At 35.7% G+C, this 21,656-nt stretch overlaps 1 protein-coding gene and 1 pseudogene across 6 annotated transcripts in view; one reads left to right on the forward strand and one right to left on the reverse strand.

Moving 5' to 3' along the window:
- The window catches only part of TDRD3 (tudor domain containing 3), a 122,415-nt gene that overhangs the window by 29,271 nt on the left and 71,488 nt on the right, over positions 1 to 21,656 (forward strand). The gene's annotated exons all lie outside the window — the stretch shown is intronic.
- LOC119865196 lies at positions 5,399 to 6,315 on the reverse strand (annotated as a pseudogene).

A 21,656-nucleotide genomic window follows, 5' to 3' on the forward strand; every position in this document is an offset into this window, starting at 1 on the left:
TTTTTTGTAGTTTTAGTTTGTGGCAGATCACCAATGGTTCAGGTGCTGTGAGGGTAGGTTCACAACTTTCTCTTTAATAGGACCTGGAATCCAAACACTGGCAAATTCCAGGAATCTACTCTTGCTTCATAGCTAAGCTGCCAGCTTTAAAACTGTGGGAGTCTGTGGGAGTTCTGTTTCTCTCTGTTTAGCTGTATAACTTGTCAGACTCATGATTCATATTCTGCTTTTTATGCCTCTTTCAGCCCTGTTGGGTCTTTTCTGTTAAAGCCTGGAGTGCTTTGGAATGGTTACTTTCAGCTCCTGCCTTACTCCCTCTAGTTGAAAACTTAGAGTACCTGGAGATTCAAGAGTGGGGAAGGTAGGGGGAGATGAGAAGTTCTTTTTTCTCTTCCTCCTTGCCTATAGACATTTGTAGCTGAAAGCCTGATGTGTTCAGAGGGTACCTCTCAGATTCCCTACTCTGGACTCATCCTTCTGTGGCTGAAAGTCCAGAATAAATCTGATGGATCTCTCTTTTTCTCCCTCTCTCTCTGTCTTTCCCCCCACCTTCCCCCACATTGTAGCTTTTGGCCAACAATACCTGAGTAATTGGTGAAGACTAGTGTGAGATGGCATATAGTTGAAGACTTGCTTATGACTGGAAATCCTTGGGATTCTAATCTGTGAGGCTAGACTATATGTGGCTATAAAGTCTGTTAAAAGTATGGGTGATATCTCCTTACTCAAAGTGTGTTAAATTCCTCTTACTTTACTAGGGATGGAATTACTGTGGATCTCTTCTCTTCTATGAAGGACTAGTCATTTTCTAGAATTTAATTCATGGAAGTTTCTTTGTGGCCTCAGTTCTCTAATGGCTTTAAAAATCAGAGAAGGACAAACATATGTTCTCATTCATTTGGAGAATATAAATAATAGTGAAAGGGAATATAAGGGAAGGGAGAAGAAATGTGTGGGAAATATCAGAAAGGGAGACAGAACATAAAGACTCCTAACTCTGGGAAACGAACTAGGGGTGGTGAAAGGGGAGGAGGGTGGGCAGTGGGGGTGACTGTGTGACGGGCACTGAGGGGGGCACTTGACGGGATGAGCACTGGGTGTTATTCTGTATGTTGGTAAATTGAACACCAATAAAAAATAAATTTATTATAAAAAAAATATGAATTTGTAGTTTTCCAGTTTGTTTTGAACAGTTGAGGATAATGGTTTCTTGCTGCTTTTATAAAACTGTTTCTTTTTTTGCTATTTCTAATTTTATGGAACTTTCTCTCCTCCCCTGAGAAAAATGTGGAATTAATAACCAATGGATCATTCTTCTTTGACTTTAAATTCTCCTTATAATTTCCATTAATATTACAAGGTTTTTTTAATGTTAAAAAGATATATTTATTTATTTTAGAGAGATAGAGCACGCACATGGGAGGGAGGGACAGGGGAAAGGACGAGAGTCCCAAGCAGACTCTGCACTGAGCGTGGAGCCAGATGTAGTGCTCATGACCCTGAGATCAAATGCTTAACTGACTTCACCAACTAGCGCCCTAATATTACAAATTTTGTACACTTGAGGTAGTATATTGACTGTGTTTATTCTTAATTTGAAATAATAAAAGGTAGCTCATTGTCCTGAAATATCACTGAGCAAAGAAAGATTCTATTGCATGTACCTTGATAATCATGACATGGAGATGCTGAGTTGGAGACTAAATGGTCATGTAGTCCAACTCCTTTATTTTACTTATGGGAAAATATGGTTGTGTTCTAGCTGGCCATAATTCGGTTGAGTGTAATTCCTGGTTATCTGAAGCTATTGCACTTTTATTTGTTTTTAGTGCAATGTTTATAGTCTTTAGATTTCCACTTTATAATTTTTAGTCTGTTCTGGCTATCTTATTTTTTCAGACTTCATTTGAATTTTAAAATGTTTAGAGAGATAGATTATTTCTCTGAGGTGCTAATTATTTGTAGTTGTTTCTCCTGTAACATAAATGAGATTACATATATAAATGGATTTAATGCATGTTGCAGTGACATTAACTAAATGCTGATAATACTGTGTATGTAGTGGGTTATTTAATTAGAACATAGATTAGTAGTCATGAATAATGTTTTCCTTTGAGTTATTTTATGCAGCAAAATTGTACTTCTTCATAAAAGTTGGACTTTGATATTAATTTTTAAGATATGGGATTCTAATACAAAAATTTTAGTTTATCTTAATTATAAAAATGAAAAGCTAACCATTTCAGATATGTAACAAATAGCAATGAATAGCTATTTGTTTAATCAGAGAAAGGTAAAAATATAAAGTGTAATCTTCTAGGAATAGGTGCCAGCACAAGTTTTGTTTGTTTGCTATTTTTATATTTTTATAAATGACTGGAGAGTGGAAGAGAGAAGAATTTTTAGGTTGCCAGAAGGTATTAAGCTTTTCTAACTGTTAAAATGCTCAATCCATGGGATTAAAGTAGAGCAAGTTCTTTCAATGAGTACATATTTGCCATTAAACTAAATAAAAACTAAATTTTATAAAATAAACTATAAAATAAACTTTTTATTTATTTTATTTTAACAAAATACAGTCCCAGTAAGCCTTTTTTCTTCCTTTTTTTTTTCCTTAGGATTATATTGACCCAGTTATAAGTGGCCTTAGATAACTAGAGTCTCTATTCCTTTTACAAAAAACATTGAAGAACTATGTGATTTTTTTTTCTGTATCTGCCATAAATATAGTTATGGAATTGTAAATTTCCTTCCAGTTTTCTTCTTTCATTTACCTCTCTGCTTTATTTTCTTCTGCTCTCAAGTCCTTTATGGTATGACATAGAAGATAGCTGTGAAATCATAAATCAAGACTTACATTGTTCCTAGGACATTGTTCCTAGGGCAGGCTAATAGAATAGTGGAACTTCCTCTAGCTGCTTTTTACTTAGTTTGCCATTTCTCTCAAATACCATTCCATTGTTTACTAACTGTATAACTTCAGGTAGGATAATTAATCTCAATTTTATTTGTAAAATAGAGATAAAATAATATGGGGGATTATTATGACAATTAAATGACATATCTAATTAACATAGCTGGCATTTAAAGACAATATTTATTTCTCATCATTGTTATCTTAAGTGTTATCAAAATCATCATCCGTATCCTCATCTCAACTTTATTTCCTTCCTTCTGCCTGTTCTGACAATTACCTTCATCTTCATATTCCCAACATCTTTCCATGCCCCTGCATACTTGGTAATGTCTGGAGACCTTTTTGGTTGTCACAACTTGGGGTGTGCCACTGGCATCTAGTGTGTAGAGCCCAAGAATGCTGTTAAACATCCTACACTGTACAAAGCAGTCCCCTAAGATAAGAATCATCTAACCCAAAATGTTAATATGTAAGATCGAGAAAAAAATGATCACAAAAAATGATCACAAGTGTGGAATGCCTTCTTCCCTTTGTCTCCTCCCACCCCCCCTCCCCGATGCTCCCTTCCGTTCTTTTTCTTTTTTTTTTTAATTTATTTTTTATTGGTGTTCAATTTACTAACATACAGAATAACCCCCAGTGCCCGTCACCCATTCACTCCCACCCCCCGCCCTCCTCCCCTTCCACCACCCCTAGTTCATTTCCCAGAGTTAGCAGTCTTTACGTTCTGTCTCGCTTTCTGATATTTACCACACATTTCTTCTCCCTTCCATTATATTCCCTTTCACTATTATTTATATTCCCCAAATGAATGAGACCATATAATGTTTGTCCTTCTCCGACTGACTTACTTCACTCAGCATAATACCCTCCAGTTCCATCCACGTTGAAGCAAATGGTGGGTATTTGTCATTTCTAATAGCTGAGTAATATTCCATTGTATACATAAACCACATCTTCTTTATCCTTCCGTTCTTTTTCTAATCTGAAGTGATTTTTTTTAAAAGTTCTGCTGTACATCTCTCTTTTGAGATTTCAATTTATCATTTTCTTGTGTCAGATTCATTTTCTTTTTAAGTTTATTCCATTTCCTTGTTAGTTCACATCCTTATGTAGTTTAATTTCCTATGAATGCATGGATAAAAGTAAATTTTCTTGCCCATTCCATGTCTGAAATTATATTTATTTTGTCCTCACACCTGAGTAATATCTTGGATAGTTGTAGAATTAGAAGTGGAAATCATTTTTTTCATAATTTTGAGGACATTAACCATAAAAAGTCTGGTGCCAGGCTCATTCTTCTTTGTTCTTTGTTTTTCCTTCCTTATTTACTGACTATAACCTTTTTAGAGTCCTCTTTTTATATCTCTGGTATCCTGAAAATTCACAATTAAGAATTTGGGTGTTTTTTCTTCCATTTATTGTTTTGGGAACTTTTCTTTTTTACTGAGTTCTTCCAGTGTCATTATTTATATTTTTAGCTTTGGGAAATTATCCCTTTTCTTTTTTTCCTTGCTAATTTCCTCTATACTCTTCTCTTTTTAGAACCTATTTTAACTAGATATAGGACCCTCTGGATTATTTCTTTAGGTTCTCTTACTTTTTGGCAGTAAATAAAGCACAGAGATTAATAAAATAACTACTGATGTTGCAAATACCCAGAATTGACTGTTATTAGTTGGTACGTTGACTTTTTTTTCCTAATAAAAACAGGAATTTCAAATAGTTCTTTTTGACTCATATCTTCAGTTCTCTATCTGTCATTCCTTTTTCAGAAGGAACCCTGCTGTAATTTTTGTATGTATTCTCTAAGGTGATTTAAAAAAAACATTTACCTATATGTATACATAAATAATATGTAGGATTACTTAGTGAATAATTTAAGAATTTATATAGTTACTATTGCACAGCTTACTCTTTCTGTTCTCTGTCCATGTTGATGTATGTAGATATATTTGTAAGCTCTCTTAAGGCAAGGACTTTGTCTTGCTCATTGTGAAATCACCAGCACCTAGAACAATATCTGACATATAGCTGGCACTCAATATATATTTCTTAAGTGAATCAACATAGTTTGTTTTTAACTGCTATGTAGTAGAAACTGAGGGAATATACTGCACATTTTATTTATTCACATTTTATTTATCCATTCCCATATGGATTGACAATTTAGATCATTTCTAATTTTTTTTTCTTTTGGGGGTACAGTATACTTTATTGATGGTACATGGCAAGGTAGGGCTCCCCAAGCCCCTCCCCTTCCTCAGGGTCTAGGATGTAAATCGGAGGTCAGGAGATTCTCAGTGTGTTGGGGGATTAAGTTGGGGCAGGGACTCCCCAGCAGCTGAGGGCCTCTCTCTTCCTCTTGTTCTTGCTGGGGCTGGTGGTCCAGGAGGCTCTTACTCCTTGAAGGCCATGTGGACCATGAGGTCCACCACCCAGTTGCTTTAGCCGAATTCATTGTCATTGATGAAATGGTCATTGAGGGCAATGCCAGCCCTGGCGTCGAAGGTGGAAGAGTGGGTGTCACTGTTGAAGTCACAGGAGACAACCTGGTCCTCAGTGTAGCCCAGGATGCCCTTGAGGGGGCCCTCCGATGCCTGCTTCACTACCTTCTTGATGTCATCATATTTGGCAGCATTCTCCAGGCAGCAGGTCAGATCCACAACTGACACATTGGGGGTGGGGACACAGAAGGCCATGCCAGTGAGCTTCCTGTTCAGCTCAGGGATGACTTTGCCCACAGCCTTGGCGGCGCCAGTGGAAGCAGAGATGATGTTCTAGGCAGCCCCTCGGCCATCATGCCACAGCTTCCCAGAGGGGCCGTCCACAGTCTTCTGGGTGGCAGTGATGGCATGGACGGTGGTCATGAGGCCCTCCACGATGCCGAAGGTGGTCATGGATGACTTTGGCTACAGGAGCCAAGCAGTTGGTGGTGCAGGAGGCATTGCTGACAATCTTGAGGGAGTTGTCATACTTCTCGTGGTTCACGCCCATCACAAACATGGGGCATCAGCAGAAGGAGCAGAGATGATGACCCTCTTGGCCCCACCCTTCAAGTGAGCCCCAGCCTTCTCCATGGTGGTGAAGACCCCAGTGGACTCCACAACATACTCAGCACCAGCATCACCCCATTTGATGTTGGTGGGATCTCGCTCCTGGAAGATGGAGATGGACTTCCCGTTGATGACAGGTTTCCCGTTCTCAGCCTTGACTATGCCGTGGAATTTGCTGTGGGTAGAATCATACTGGAACATGTACACCATGTAGTTGAGATCAATGAAGGGGTCATTGATGGCGACAATATCCACTTTGCCAGAGTTAAAAGCAGCCCTGGTGATCAGGCGCCCAATACGGCCAAATCCGTTCACTCCGACCTTCACCATCATGTCTCGGGGACACGGCTGGCACTGCACCAGAAAATGCGGCTGTCTGTTGAATGGGGAGGAGCAGAGAGCCCATTTCTAATTTTTATGCTATTTATTATAAACAGTGTTGTGTTGTGAAGCATCCTTATATATCTCTTTGTACTTGTGTTTCAGATTTGTATCAAGATTGCTTACCTAGAGTTGGAATTGGGTTATAGGAAATAAATTAAAAATTTTTAACTTTTAAAATCATGATTTTAAAACAATTTCTCTTGATATATTTTTGCATTTTGTTTTCCTTTGAGTACTTTGCATCCTGGACCTATAGTTTTATCTTGCTCTTTGAAACTATCAAGCTTTTCTATTTTTTTTTTTAAAGATTTTATTTATTCATTCATTCATTCATCCATGAGGGGGTGGGGCAGAGACACAGGCAGAGGGAGAAGGAGGCTCCATGCAGGGAGCCCTACATGGGACTCGATCCCGGGTCTCCAGGATCATGCCCTAGGCCAAAGATGGCACTAAACCGCTGGACCACCAGGGCTGCCCCTATCAGGCTTCTCAAAATCATAATCTACAGCCCCAGGATCCACTCATGTCTGATGCTTGAAAGAGTTAACCTTTGATTTTAAGTTATTAGCCAGTTTTAACTTCTTTTTAAAAAATAATTTATTGAGATAAAGTTTACATAACATAAAGTTAGCCATTTCAAAGTGAACAATTCAGTAGTTCTTTTACTTTTTTCTCTCATCTTGTTGTATTTTTTTGTTTTACTTCCTGAATGATTTCCTTGACTTTTTCCAAACTTAACTATTGGGTTTTTAATTTTGCTAAATATTTTTAATTTATAGGAACCCCCTTTTTCTTTAATATTTTTTCATGATACCCTACCCTTCTCTTTATGGAGTCTTCTTTAGTGGATGCTTTAATATTTTTCATTATGCTCTGTTTTTCTTTGATCTTTTGACTCTAGGGGAAGTAATCAGAGATCCTTTCCCCTTCTGAATTATTTCTCTTTCCTGTTTTTTTTTTTTTTTTTCTGTTTGTTGGTTTTGGTCTCTGTTTCATGTTGTGTGTGTGTATATATATATATATATATATATATATATATATATATATATATATATATATATATAGGCTTTTCCCAGTTGTCCCTGGTGTTTGGTTATTAGTTCACAGATTATTTTTTTTAAGATTTTATTTATTTAATCATGAGAGACACACACACAGAGAGAGAGAGAGAGAGAGAGAGAGAGAGGCAGAGACATGGGCAGAGGGAGAAGCAGGCTCCATGCAGAGAGCCCGATGTGGAACTCGATCCCAGAACTCCGGGATCATGCCCTGAGCCAAAGGCAGATGCACAACCGCTGAGCCACCCAGGCGTCCCTAGTTCACAGATTAAAATGAGCCAGGAGAAAAACTCTGTATACCTGGTAGGGACTCTTAGACTAAAAAGCTTTGCTCTGGAGTGACCAAGTGGATTACTTAATAATTCACTTTAGGACTTGTAAATGTTACAGTGGGGTGAGTTTGTTTGTTTTGTGGTATGCAGTGTCCTTATTTGCCATCTTGGTTTTTTTTTTTTTAATTTTTTTTTTATTGGAGTTCAATTTGTCAACATACAGCATATCACCCAGTGCTCATCCCCTCAAGTGCCCCGCTCAGTACCAGTCACCCCAACCCTCCCATCTTGGTTCTTCCTGAAGAAAACATTTGGCTTCTTTAAAGAAAAACCTGCATGTATGTTCTCTTCTGTTCTCTTCTCTTCTGTTTTCTCTTTTCATTCTTGTTTTTGTGTTTATTTTATGTGGCAAATATCTGGCTACCAGACTTTGAGTATATGCCATTGAGTATGGGGTGGGGCCAGTAAGAGAACATCAGCCATTTTTCTCTTCTACTGTTTCTCCCCTCCTCTTATTTTCTGTTTATCTCCAGCTCAGACAACTCTTTAAAAGTCTGCTGCCTGCAGGGCATGTCCACTTGGCCTTCTTTCAGACACATCAAATCATACCTGCCCCAAACTGAACTCATCATCTTTCCTCCAAAACTACTTCTCAGTATTAACTCTCACCATTCTCACTCTCCCTCATTTCCCCTGAGGTACCAGGTACTATAGAACTTCATCTCTAAATGCCTTTTGCAAAAATAAATAAATAAATAAATAAATAAATAAATAAATAAATAAATAAATAAATAAAATAAAAATTATTAAAAAAAATAAATGCCTTTGCCTCTTGCTGCTTATTTGTGTCCTCCTTGTCAATGCCCTATTCTAGATCATTTTCATCTCTGATTTGGGTTTAGCTTCCTCGTAGTAGCTTCCTAGTCATGTCTCAGCCTCCAGTTTGCTCCCCTCCAGTCTGGTTTTCTGTTGTACACAGCCAAAATGTTCCTAGTTTATCCACACGATAGTTAAAGAAAAGGAAACGATCTGAGGAAAGACTTTCTTTGCAAAAGCAAAGCTTCTCACAATGTTATCCTGACTGATAAAATTCAAGTTTTAGGGTGGCATGATGAGGTACTTTCAGGGAAATGGTTGAAGAAACAGAGGGAAAGGAACAGCAAGCCTGGAAAGGTGGACTTATAGTTGTTGGAAGCTAGGAAAGGCCTATTATGACTTTAGAAATCTTTAATGACTCAGACCCAGATGGACTTTAAGATTGTCTCTTATTTTATAGATGACTGACCTGAGGCACAGCACAGATCACACTGAGTTAGTGTTGAAACCAGGTTGTTGAACTGTGAGCATTTTTTTTTTTTTTTTTTTTTACTCTGAGTTTAAGCGCAGTTACTCAGATCATAGACTGGGACCACTCTCCTGGGTTAGCATGCTAGCTCTGTCTTTCGTAAGCTGTGTGCCCATGAACAAGTTCAGTTAAGCTCTTCATATTTGAGGTTCTTCATCTGTAAAATGTATAATACCAGTACATACCTCATAGAGTTGTTGTGAGGATTAAATAAGTTAATATAAACAAAGCACTTAGAACAATGTCTAGCACATAATAAGCAGTGTTGGCTGCTGTTATTATATATTAATGTAAGGCATCCTGAGTTTAATTATGCATGTGGCCTAATTTATTACACCATGTTACTTAATATTTTCATTTTGTGATACAAGGAAATAGCTATGATGCTTATAATGTATTCTCCATGTGTACAAGAATTATAGCCTACCTCTGGTATTGGTGAAAGATGTGGCCTGATTCCTTGTGAATACCACTGTGGAGTACTGAAAAGCTGTCCTGAGATGTGGAGATCTGGTGGTTGCCAGAATTCTTCTGTAACTCATTCCTGTAAGGCAGCCACTCAGTGGATGGACTTCAAATTTGTGATTTAGCAAAATTACACATTATTATGTTGAGACTTTAAGGGTTACTTACAAATAGTGTTCAATCCTCATACTAATATGCTAATATAAAATATGTTCTGAGGATGTTAATGGCAAAGTTAAATTCCCTCATCTAATTAACTCTGTATATATAAAAAAAGGAAACAGGTTGTTGATTGAAGGACTCTTTAGAACATTTAATATGTTACTTGGCTTGTCTTGTGACTTTCTTAAAGGGCAAAATGGTGAAGCCTGAATTATTTGATCCTGACATTGGTCGTTTTGGCAAATGATGATGTACTGGATTTTGTAGAATAATAATCAACTACCATAGAATTGTATTAACATGCCTAAATTATAAGTGAGATCTTTTTTTTATTAAGACAGATGATGTAAGACATTTCTTATTTGTCAAATAAGAAAACAAAACCTGTTGAGAAAGGTATAAAATTAACAAAACTTTTTGACTTATTAAAGACTTTATGATGCTACTTAACAGTTTAACACTGCAGTGTAGAATGTATTACTGATGCTACAATTTAGATATAGAAAATATTTTTGACTGCACAATTCGCTTATTTCACAACTCTGAGCTTTTTTTTTTTTTTTTAAGGATTTTATTTATTTATTCATGAGAGAGAGAGAGAGAGAGAGAGAGGCAGAGACACAGGCAGAGGGAGAAGTAGGTTCCATGCAGGAGCCTGACTGACGTGGGACTTGATCCCAGGTCTCCAGGATTGCGCCCTGGGCTGAAGGCAGCGCTAAACCGCTGATCCACCCGAGATGCCCAACTCTGAGCTTTTTGCACTCATGCAAGATTTATCATTCAAAGAAATAAGTGATAGTTGGCTATGTTGTTTCTAATCTCAGCCCATGATACCACTTCCTCCTTAGAGCCTACCCTGATCTTTCCATGCAGACCTAATTACCCAATTCATTTTATTCATACAGGGTACATTAGAATATTTTTGTTTCCTTTTATTATAGCTTTTTGCTGTCATGTCTGCCAGTTCACTGGACATAGACATCCTGAAGATGGGTCTGAACTTTTAACTTTGCATTATTTGTAGTGCCAAATGAGTCTCAAATAAAAATTTTGCTGAGGGAAGGAAAAAATAATTCATGAAAGTGAATTAGCTTTAAGGAAACTTAAAAAAATTATTTGTTAATGTTTTTGGTCCTGTAAAAGGCCAAATTCTTGTAACCTAATTCCTGTAACCTAATTGGCATATGAGTGCTGTTACACACACTAGAAACTATATTTGTGTCTATATCCATTGGCAATGAAGTTTCAGATTTTTTGACAGATAAAATGAGAAGGTCTGACTCTTTATTTAACATTATTGCCAGATGAATGTACTGCCAAAATACAAGTTTTATATTTACTGAATTATGAAAGTTAAAAAAAATAGATTCACAATATACGATTTTATCAACATACATTTTTTGTATAGGCATGTTTTTAAAATAATATTTCCCCAAATAACCTGACTTCTTGCCAGTCTTACCTTTATTCATTTTAGGATTGTTATTAACATATGTTTCATATTTATTTGTGACTATTATTTGATTAAATACCTTTGTTGACATGTACATCTTTAAAGTGTGAAAATGTTTTTATTGGAAAATGGTGATGGCCTTGTGCTTATAAATGTTCGGATTTTAGTAATCTATAACAGTTCTTAAGTTTTATATGCCAGATATTATTTTAAAAATGTCTTCTTGCCCTTTTAAAATTAAAAGTCATATCAAGGCTTCTTTCAGGATGAGATTAATGAAAATGTAACTATTACATGAGGCAGTGCTGTTTCTGGACAATCCACACATAGAATGAATAAGTTGATATATAAATATAAAATCATGAGTTTATCCTGAAACTTCTGTTTCTAGTCCAACACCAGATGTTTATTTCTAGCCTTCTACCATCTATATTTATTTCTCCCATCTCCAGCAGTGAGAACCCTGATTCCTAACATCATCAGTGTATTTATTCATTTGCTCAAAGTAATTTCAGAGTTGCTATGTCTATACCACTGTGGAAAAAGAAACCTACTAGAGTTCAAGATTTGTTTAGTTTTTAATGTTTAATGTAAATGCTTAATTTAATGTTTACTGGTTTAGTTTTTTTATTTTAGCATGGTTACATTATTAATTTAAACATGTAGATCATTGATTTCTTTCTGATTATATTTAATTTTAGGCTTGTATCTTGTTGATTAAGTTTTTATATTTTGAATTTGTTCATCATGATTTTCAATTAAAAAAAGAAGCTGTAGGGATCCCTGGGTGACTCAGCAGTGTAGCGCCTGCCTTCAGTTCAGGGCGTGATCCTGGAGTCCCAGAATCGAGTCCCACGTTGGGATCCCTGCATGGAACCTGCTTTTCCCTCTGCCTGTGTCTCTGACACTCTCTCTCTGTGTCTCTCATGAATAAACAAATAAAATCTTTAAAAAAAATTAAAAAAGAAGCTGTAAGGTAACTCTGGCATGCTGTAAAGACTGGAGTAAGGATTCAAAGGCTTTTGTCCATTGTTGCCACTTACTGTGTATCATTAGTATATTAGCAAACTTTTCTGAAATTCTGATTCCCTTTTTCTCTCCTTTTTTATGTTTACTGAGGTATTGTTTACTTACAATTAAATTCACCAATTTTAAAAGTACAGTTTGATGGATTGGTAATATATTTAGTTGTGTAAATGGATTTCCCACCTTCCAGCTCCTTTGTACTTGATGCCCTTCCTCACCCCAACCCCAGGCCAATGCTGATCTGCTTTCTGTCAAATAGTTTTGCTTTTTCCAAAATTTTATCTAAATGGAATCACACACTGTGTAGTCTTTTGTATGTTGCCTTCTTTTACTTGGGATCATGTTTTTGAGATTCACGTATACCATCGTGTGCTTTTTTGTTTCTTTTTATTGTGATATAATTATATTACAATCTTAATGAAGTCCATTCATCAGTCAATGGACTTTTGGATTACTTATAGTTTTTGCAGTTATAAATAATGATACTTTGAATATTCATGTACACATTTTGTGTATATATATGCTGTCATTTCTCTTTTGCATCATTTTTATAGTGGTTTTCCTAAGGATTATATTATATAATATCTTTAACTTTTCATAGTGTACTGTTAATAGTATACTACTTTATGTAAAATATAGAAATATTGCAACGTTTGTCTTATCATTCACTTACTCTTTCCACTGTGTTCATCTTGCTGTTAATTTCATTTTATTTCAGAAATAGTTTTCCATTCTAGAACTTTCACTTGATTTTTTTTTAAAGATTTTATTTATTTATTCATGAGAGTCACAGAGAGAGAGAGAGGTAGAGACACAGACAGAGGGAGAAGCAGGCTCCATGCAGGGAACCCAATGTGGGACTCAATCCCGGGACTCCAGGATCACACCCTGGGCTGAAGGCAGGTGCTAATCTGCTGAGCCACCCAGGGATCCCTTCACTTGATTTTTTAATAATTTCTGTCTCTCAACTGAAAGATCATCCCTTAATGTATTGAAAGCAGTTTATCTTAATTAAGAATAGTTACAATATTTATTTTAATATTCTTCTTTTGATTCCAACATTTTGTTCATCTTGGGATCAAATTTTATTGATTTTCTTTTTTCTAGAGAATGTGTTTCATTTTTTGGTTCCTTGTCTGTTAGGTAATTTTGGATTATATTCTGGGTATTATGAGTTGTTAATTGTTGGAGATTTTGGTTCTGTTGCTTTTCACTGATGATATTGTTTCCTAAGTTGTACATGGCACCTTTTTTCTCTGGGTATGAACTGTAGAGTCTTAATTTGTACAGCAATTCCATTCTCTGATCAAATCTTTTGTCTTTAGGTGGGTTGTTGTGAGTGTTCTGCACATGGGTCATTCTGAGGTCATCAGTTAGATGGGTAGACAGAGTCTGCAGATCCCCTCTTTGGGTCTTTCTCTTACCAGATTCTTCTACACTGTTCAGTGCTTCTGGTTCCTTTACTTCCTTTTTCTGCTCCTCAGAGCAGAAAGATTATCAGAATGTCCTTGTGCACACCTGCTACTGGTCTGCCATTTAGACTGCACTCTGTCCTAGACTTAAAGCACCGGAGACAGAAGTTACTTGTAGCTCCTGGTCTTTCACATTCCAAGTGAACATGCATTTCCCACCAGTATTTTCTGCTTGCTTGCAGTAGCTGGAGTTGATTTTTCTATTTTTTTCAACCTTTTTGGTGATTTTCTGCAGGGAGCAGAAGGTGTCGTATGTCCAGTACAGTCTTACTCCATAATAACTAGAACTGGCACTTCAGAGATCATATATTGATTCCTGTCTTTTTAACAATAGTGATAACAACTCACGCACACACACACACACACACATACACACAGCCCTAATAGGTATGGGAATCCCAGAAGTCAAGTATGTAAACTTTAATATACAAGATTCTGAGAGACAGTAGGGAGGAATCATGTCATTTACCTAAATTCTTATTTAGTCATTGAGAGTGCTTTGTTAATTGCAAAACTCTAGAGATATTTGTTCATCAAGTAAGGTTTCTTAAAATTAGCAATTATTTATAAACAATCATTTTTATTAAAACATTTAAATATTTCCAGAAGCACAAAATATGTCAGTTTGAAGTTTCTCTAACACATATAACACAGCAGCACCACTTTTAGAAATAGCTCTTAAAAGAATATTAATATCTCTTATAAAAATACCTCTTATGAGAATATTAATAATCCTCTATTGTGTGTCTATAGATATACCAGAGGAAGTATTTTTTAAAAGATTTTATTCATTTATTTGAGAGAGAGAGGGCAAGTGAGAGAGAGAGCATGTGCACAAGTAGGAGGGAGGAGCAGGCTCCCCACTGAACAGGGAGCCTGATGCTGGCCTAGATTCCAGGGCCCTGGGATCATGACCTGAGGTGAAGGCAAACACTTTACCAACTGAGCCAACCAGGAATCAAGAAAGTATTTTAACTATAAAATTAGAAACAACCCGAATTGTTAAATTATGGTATAGCTCCTAGGTCGAGGGAATACTTTGCATGTTAAAAGGATGAGATGGAACACCGCTATGCTTGAACTGAAAGTTGACTGTATATATTCTTAAATGAAAATATTTACTTCAGAAACTTTTGTGTAAAATGATTGTTTTTATGAGCAAATATTTTCCTCTAAATTCCAGTAATTTATGTGTATATATATTACAAGGCCTAAGATTGTTAATAGTGTTTACTTTTTAGAAGGAGAATTGGGGAAGGGCCACTTTCAGCTTTATATTATACCTCTCTACAGTTTGTACTTTATTGTTTATAAACTTTAAAAAACCAAGATCACAGAAGGAATTTATTCAGGAATAGTTAATGAATCAAGGTATTTAATTTGAATAGAAAATGTACTTCTGTGTAGATCCTAAGGGATTAGTTTTCAAAAAATTATTCTTATTGAATCAATACTTTCCAAATAATTATTTTATAATAAGAATATTAGTTTGCTGTGGCTGCTATAACAAAGTACCACAAACCAGGTGGCTTAAAACAACAGAAATATGTACTTTTGCTGTCCCGGAGGCCATATCAGTTACTTCACTCTTTCCTACTTCTGGGAGTTGCTGGTGATCTGTGGTTTGAGACCTCATCACTCCATATCTGCCTCATCTTCTCATGGCCTTCTCTGTGTCTATGTCTCTTCCTTCTGTGTTTCTGTCTCAGAACACCCCTGCTTCTTTCCTGTAAGGATTCTTGTTATTGGATTTAGGGCCACTTATATAATCATCTCAAGATGCTTAACTTAAGTAAATGATGTCTTCTAAACTAAAAATTAAAGTTTTATAATTCATATGCAGCATTTTAATTTCAAAAATTTTATCAACATAAAGCATTTTGTATGTAAGACGCATTTTAAAGAAATGAAAATTAGAATTCATATTTATTGATTTTCTTTTTTAAAGTTTAAATAAATGACATTAGTTTAAATAAGTTATAAAATATCAAATTTTAAAATTAGTTATTACAACTGTAATTCTTTGCTAAAGAATTTTAAGCGTGTTACTCATGAGCTATTTTTTGACATTATTGTTTTAAATTTTGACATAAATAGCAGATTGGGCAAAAATGATGGCACCAAATTTTGCATCGGAAATTCTGTTTTGAGCAGAAATAGTTGCACAATTTCAAGGAATAACTTTTTTTTAATAATAAATTTATTTTTTATTGGTGTTCAATTTGCCAACATACAGAATAACACCCAGTGCTCATCCCGTCAAGTGCCCCCCTCAGTGCCCGTCACCCATTCACCCCACCCCCCGCCCTCCTCCACCACCCCTAGTTCGTTTCCCAGAGTTAGGAGTCTTTATGTTCTGTATCCCTTTCTGATATTTCCCTCACATTTCTTCTCCCTTCCATTATATTCCCTTTCACTATTATTTATATTCCCCAAATGAATGAGAACATATAATGTTTGTGCTTCTCCGATTGACTTATTTCACTCAGCATAATCCCCTCCAGTTCCATCCATGTTGAAGCAAATGGTGGGTATTTGTCATTTCTAATGGCTGAGTAATATTTCAAGGAATAACTTATTTTTTATTGTTATAAACTATATAAATGTATCTGTAGATATAAAATTGGAAGATATCCACAAATTAAATAATGAAATTCTTTCCATTTTGCTGACATTTTTCTTCTATTCTCAATGAACTCCTTGTAAGTGAAATGTTAGAAACATGTAGTTCAGTCTTCCTATAAAGAAACATACACAGACACACACGCTTCTTTTAGTTGTAGCCTTTGTAGAAATTTCCTTTGTTGTTTGGCAATTCTCATTCTTTTTCTTTTTTTCTAAGAACCCAGAAGGCATCTTCATGTATCATGTTTTGAAAATACTTTCCAGAACAAATACCAAGGGTACAGTGTTTAAGAAGGAAGAAAATTAGGGCACCTGGGTGGCTCAGTCGGTTAAGCGTCTGCCTTTGGGCTTAGGTCATGATCCCACAGTCCTCGGATCAAGCCTTGCATCCAGCTCCCTGTTGAGTGGAAAGTCTGCTTCTCCCTCTCCCTCTGCCATCCCCCCCCCCCCCCACTTGTACTTTCTGACTCTATCTCTATGTGAAATAAATAAATAAAATCTTTATAAAAAAAAAGAGAGAAGCAAGAAAATTAGTATTTATTAGCATCTACTTTATATCAAGCATATGCTAGGTTTTTCATGCTGTCTCATTAATTCTTGAGATCTGTATATCAATATTCTCAGTATTATCTCCATTTTTTCCTTAGGGGGAAAAACAGAGGTGCAGAAAGATTAAATTGCCTAGGATTCCACATGTATTCAAGGGTGAGGCCGAGATGAGCATCTAGTTATGCCTTACTAGACAGTACAGATCACATGACAATCTCTCCAAGCTTTTCATAAAAATGCCTTCTAATTTTTGCTATATTTTTAAATAACATTTCTTATACAGACTTAACTGAGTATGTAGTTACCTGAGGTTAATCCTGGGAGGCCCTCGGCATGCATTCTGCAGTTTCTAACACTCTATATTGTAGTAGCCAGAGGACAGGGCATCAGGCCTGAAGTGAGGCTTTCCACCTGATGTATAGTTCTATAGATAATCACCTTTGTGCTGAGGGAAAAATGACAGAAATATTAAAAACTCTTATATTTTAAAATATGAGTCACTAAAACGTAACCTCAGCTCTGCTTCTGAATTAAACTATGAAAATGTTGAGTCGAAGGAAGGATATAAATTATAACCTCCAATGAAAGTAAAAATATACAGGCTTCATTTTATACTTTTAAATTTATGTGAGGGCTTGGTTAGAAAAAATGAATAACATAAATAGGTTCCCATTGCCACTATTCTTCATCATATATCTATTATGGGATTTCATAGGAATTATATACAAAATTTTATTTGCTCAGCTGTTAAAATTTTTTGTACCAAATAAGCATTCCAGGGTTAATATCATTATAGGTTAGTTTTTGTATAGGAAAAATATTTTAATATCTAAAAATGTGTTACAAAAAAATAGAAGTTTGTAATTTATTGTCACCTATCTTCTTATGGTTGTTCTCTTGAAGTTGTCACGCTTACTTATTTTGATGTCAGAGAAAAGCAACTATTGAAATAATGTTGAAAATATTCTTTGTAACTACTTCACAGCAAAGTTATTCTCTACTTTATATGTACTTTTTATAAGTCTCTATTTTCAAAGGATGCACCTAAGAGACAATACAAGAGAAATTATCTTTAGATATTCTTCAATTTTTTTTTCTTATGAGGAGGTAACTTTTAAATGCTTACTAAATGAGTTTATTTTTAAACCCTGAGTGATCTTGATAGGCAAACACTAATTTTAAAATTATAATAGTCTATTTTATTTTCTCCGATATCTCTCCTACTCCTTACAAGCAGGTAAATGCCAAAAACCTTTATTTTAAAGCTAGTTTAGGACATCTTTCAGGCTCATCTTTCAGTAATAGTAGGAGTGTACTATTTTACTTTGTGAAGCAAGGTTGTCATCTAGTGGTGTTTTCAAGTAGTACAGCCTTCAGAATTTGCCAGTAAATCTTCGGTATTTTAAAGGAAGTGCCTAACAAAAATAAAGGTTTTGTTTTTTTAGAATTTAAGCACTTTCAAGTGTTTTAAATTAGCAATAGCTTTTCAAAGGATTTCCCTTATGATTTTTTCTAATTTCCATCTCAAAGTTTAATGTAGGGCCAAAAACTTTTTGTCTGGCCATTGAAATGTTTGAGTATTAGGATATTGATCATAGTATATATCAAGGCTTTCCATAATGCTTCACATATCCAGAAGTTGTTTAGAGAAAGAAATGTCTCTGTAGTACTAAGCAAATTTTCTTTTTTTTAAGTTTTTTTGCATATTCATCTTTGCAGTTTTTGTGCCAGTTAATTTTATGAAAAAATTGCATTTAAATGTTAAGGTTTTGGGGCACCTGGGTGGCTCAGTTGGTTTAAGTGTCTGCCCTCAGCTTGGGTTATGATCCCAGAGTCCTGGGATTGAGCCCCTTGAGGAGCTCCCAGCACAGCAGGGAGCCTGCTTCTGCCTCTCCCTGCCCCACTGATGGTGCTCTCTCTCACTTGCTCTCTCAAAATCTTTTAAAAAATAAAAATATCAAATGTTAATATTAAGTTTTTTATGATGCTATCTTTGCTTTTGATATTCTATTTTGATCATATAACAACTTGAACAGTTAGTGTAGAAGAAATTAAAATAGATTTTTGGGGTGTATGGTACATGTGGAAAAAACTTAATGTTGTAAGTTAGCTAAATGGAAATAATGTACATTTGTGTATGTAAAGAAATCATAAAAACTAAAAACTGAAAAATTAATGTACTTTTAAAAATAGTTTATTTCTGGATAAAATATAGTATTAAAAATAGTGTACTGGGATCCCTGGGTGGCGCAGCGGTTTGGCGCCTGCCTTTGGCCCAGGGCGCGATCCTGGAGATCCAGGATCGAATCCCACGTCAGGCTCCCGGTGCATGGAGCCTGCTTCTCCCCCTGCCTGTGTCTCTGCCTCTCTCTCTCTCACTGTGTGCCTATCATGAATAAATAAAAATTAAAAAAAAATAAATAAAAAATAAAAAATAAAAATAGTGTACTATATTGATTAAGATCAACAGTAAGTGATTATACTTAAATGTACTTTAAATAAGACATAACTTTATTCATCTGATACATTCATACATAAACCACAGAGAAAATTAAATTTTAAGCTAGTGTTGATTCAGGTCCTTATTGTAATGGTTGGAATAAAGATTCCAAGAATTCAGTGGCATTTATTTTGGCATAGTAGATAGCCATTTTAACTAAAGAAGGAAAGAAAATGGTAGTGATAGAGAAATGCAGTTGTCATTGGAAAGGCAAAAAAAGACTTTTTTTTTTCCATTATTATCTTTTGTGTGTCATAGTATGTCCTCTTCTGAATTATTTTTAGTAGTGTTTTAGTCCTCCTAATTACTCTGCTTAATAGGAATTTAGACAGAGAATCCCATGGATTCATTCAACTTACTACTGGCATATCAATTTGTATTCTCGTCAGTGATTTTTTTTATCCCTAATGTATCTATAAACTATAATGAATGTATTGATTTAATCTGTTCCAAGTGATCTGAAGTAAATTTTATGCCAATTTTTATTAGCTTTGTTATCTTACTAATCTTTTTACTCAGTATAGTTAAATACAGGCATACCTCAGAGATACTGTGGGTTTGATTTCATATCACCACAGTAAAATGAATATCACAATAAAGCAAGTCAGATTTTTTTATTTCCTGGTGCATATAAAAGTTATGTCTTAACTATAATCTACAGTAGCATTGTACAATAGGTGTAGAATAGCATTGTGTCTACAAAATGTACATAATTTAAAAATACTTTATTGCTAAAAATGCTGTCATCTCACTTTCAGTGAGTTGTGATCTTTTTGCTGTTGGAGGGTCTAGCCTGGGTGTTGATAGCTGTTGACTGATCAAGGTGTGGTTGCTGAAGTTGGGGTGGCTGTGGTAATTTTTAAAAATGAGACAGCGGGTAGCCCTGGTGGCTCAGCGGTTTAGCGCTACCTTTGGTCCAGGGCGGGATCCTGGAGATCTGGGATGGAGTCCCACGTTGGGCTCCCTGCATGGAGCCTGCGTCTCCCTCTGCCTGTGTCTCTGCCTCTCTCTCTCTCTGTATCTCTAAGAAATAAATAAAATCTTAAAAAAATAAAATGAGACAGCAATGAAATTTGCCTCATTAATTGACTTCCTCTATAACAACAATTTCTCTGTAGCATGTGGTGCTGTTTGATAACATTTTACCCACAGCAGAACTTCTTTCAGAATTGGAATCAATCCTCCCAAACCTGCTGCTGCTTTATCAACTAAGTTTATGCCATATTCTAAATCCTTTGTTTCAATCATCTTCCCAGTATCTTTACCAGAAACAGATTCCATCTCAGGAAACCACTTTCTTTGCTCATCCATCAGAATCAGCTCCTCATCTATTGAAGTTTTATCATGAGATTGCAGCAGTTCAGTCCCATCTTCAGGCTCCACTTTTAATTTTAATTTTCTTGCCATTTCTACCCTAACTGCAGTTCCTTCTTTCACTAAAGTCTTGAACCTCTCAAAGTCATCCATGAGGGTTGGAATCAGCTTCTTCCGTACTTCTGTAAATGTTGGTATTTTGACCTGTTCCATGAATCAGGAATGTCCTTAATGGCATCTAGATTGGTGAATCCTTTCCAGAAGTTCTTCCAATTTACTTTGCCCAGATCCATCGGAGGAATCACTATCTATGGCCGCTATAGCTTTACAAAATGTATTTCTTTTTCTTTATTTTTCCAAAATCTATTTCTTAAGTAACAGACTTGAAAGTCTAAATTATTCCTTGACTGCAGAGTGGATACAGACTGGATGTTGTGTTAGCAGGCATGAAAACAACATTAATCTTGTTGTATATCTCCATCAAAGATCTTGGGTGACCAGGTGCATTGTCAATTAGTGGTAATTTGAAAGGAGTCTTTTTTACTGAGCAGTAAGTTTCAACATTGGGCTGAAAATATTCAGTAAACCATGTTGTAAACAGATGTGCTGTCCTCCAGGCTTTGTTATTGTTGTTTCTTATAGAACACAGGCACAGTAGACTTAGGGTAATTCTTAAGGGCCCTAGGATTTTCAGAATGGTAAATGAACATTGGCTTCAACTTAAAATCACCAGTTGCATTAGCTTGTAAAAAGAGAGTCAGCCTGTCCCTTGAACCTTTGAAGCCAGGCATTGAGTTCTCCTCTCTAGCTATGGAAGTTCTAGATGGTATCTTCTTCCAATAGAAAAAGGTTTCATCTACACTGAAAATCTATTGTTTGGTATAGCCACCTTCATTAATGATTTTAGCTAGATCTTCTGGATATCTTGCTGCATCTTCTACATCAGTACTTGCTGCTTTGCCTTGCACTTTAATGTTACGGAGATGGCCTCTTTCCTTAAACCTCATGAACCTTAAACCTTAAACCTCTGCTAGCTTCAAACTAATTCTGCAGCTTCC

Source organism: Canis lupus, chromosome 22 (assembly GCF_011100685.1).
Source record: "Canis lupus familiaris isolate Mischka breed German Shepherd chromosome 22, alternate assembly UU_Cfam_GSD_1.0, whole genome shotgun sequence".
Taxonomy (NCBI): domain Eukaryota; kingdom Metazoa; phylum Chordata; class Mammalia; order Carnivora; family Canidae; genus Canis; species Canis lupus.